This window comes from Mirounga leonina, unplaced genomic scaffold (assembly GCF_011800145.1).
Source record: "Mirounga leonina isolate KUSES-001 unplaced genomic scaffold, KU_Mleo_1.0 Mir_125, whole genome shotgun sequence".
Classification (NCBI taxonomy): Eukaryota; Metazoa; Chordata; class Mammalia; order Carnivora; family Phocidae; genus Mirounga; species Mirounga leonina.
In genome coordinates, this window is record NW_023270305.1 from 61,047,560 (window position 1) to 61,049,237 (window position 1,678).

The window sequence follows — 1,678 nt, forward strand, 5'->3', positions numbered from 1 at the left end:
CTTTAAAAAAAAAAAAAGACTAAAGGGTGGCTGGGTGATGGACTTTGGAGAGGGTATGTGTCATGGTGAGTGCTGTGAATTGTGTAAGACTGATGAATCACAGGTGTGTACCTCTGAAACATAATACATTATATGTTTAAAGAAAAGAGAGAGAGAAGATAGTAGGAAGGGAAAAATGAAGGGGGGGAAATCAGAGGGAGAGACGAACTATGAGAGACTATGGACTCTGAGAAACAAACTGAGGGTTCTAGAGGGGGGGGGGGGGATGGGTCAGCCTGATGTTGGGTATTAAAGAGGGCAAGTATTGAATGGAACACTGGGTGTTATATGCAAACAATGAATCATGGAACACTACATCAAAAACTAATGATGTAACGTATGGTGATTACACTTGATCTTAGCCAAAAGGCCGAGAAGCGATGTAATGTATGGTGATTAACATAATAAAATAAAATAAAATAAAATAAAATAAAATAAAATAAAATAAAATAAAATAAAATAAAATAAAATAAAATAAAAAGACTAAAGAAACAGGACAAACAACTAAGGTACAATATGTGATTTGGAATCAAGTTCAAAAGTAGGAACAAAATAACTATAAAATAAAATTGGGACTATAGATGAAATTGGAATATGGACTATAGATTAGGTAACAATTGTATCAGTATTAAATTGTCCACTTTTGATAATAATAATATGGTTATACAGATAATGCCCATTTCTTAGGAGATACAAATGAATTACTAAGATGTAAAGAAGCACAATATCTCCAACTTATTCTCAGATAATTCTTACCAATAATGATAAAACAAATGAGACAAAAAGTAATTTGGGTAAGGGATAAATGAGAGTTCGTGTACAATCATTACAAATTTTCTCTTATTTGAAACTACATAAAAATTAAAAGTTACAAAAAACATAGTGAGTTGGTGTTAATGGTCCTTAAAGTTTCCTTCCTTAAAACTTATGATTTTAGGAATTAGTTTCATCATGAAAATTTGTCCAGTATTTCTCCAGGAAAAAAATCACTCCTTCCTCTGAATTTATACCCTTACAGCCCTCCTCATGTTCCATTAATTCACGATTTCAATAATTAATTCATCAGTTATTTATTGAGTACTTAGTATAAGTTGAACTGAAATAGACACTGGGAATCCATTATAAGAAAGAAAGAAAATTTTATACAGCTATAGCCTATCTTACTGTATTTTGAGTAGATATGTCTTATTTGTTTACTAGAATTCCAAAAGTCTTTTAGAACCTGATCACTCATGAACATAATGTCTAATATTTATGTCAATTAAAATGAAAATTGAAATATACTATATGTTAATTAATTGAATTTAAATTAAAAATAAATAAATAAATAAAATGACAATTGGCTATCCAGAATGTCACTTGTTTTTATTTTTATTTATTTACTTATTTTAAGTAGGTTCCACACCTAAGGTGGGACCCTGAGATCAAGAGTTGCATGCTCTACTGACTGAGCCAGCCAGATACCCCAATTTAACCTACTTAACCCACATTTAAACATACTTGATATAAAATTAAGATTATGTGATAAATTTATTTTATAGGTAAAGACAAAAATTTTGAAAAATTTTTGAGAGTCTGCAGTATAACATTATAAAGGAAGAAAAGATGTCATATGTTAGGAAGAAAATAAGGAAACTAA

The 1,678-nt window shown here is 29.9% G+C and overlaps 1 pseudogene; it reads right to left on the reverse strand.

The window, feature by feature from the left end:
* Positions 1 to 293: 293 nt before the first annotated feature.
* LOC118008356 lies at positions 294 to 421 on the reverse strand (annotated as a pseudogene).
* Positions 422 to 1,678: the final 1,257 nt, after the last annotated feature.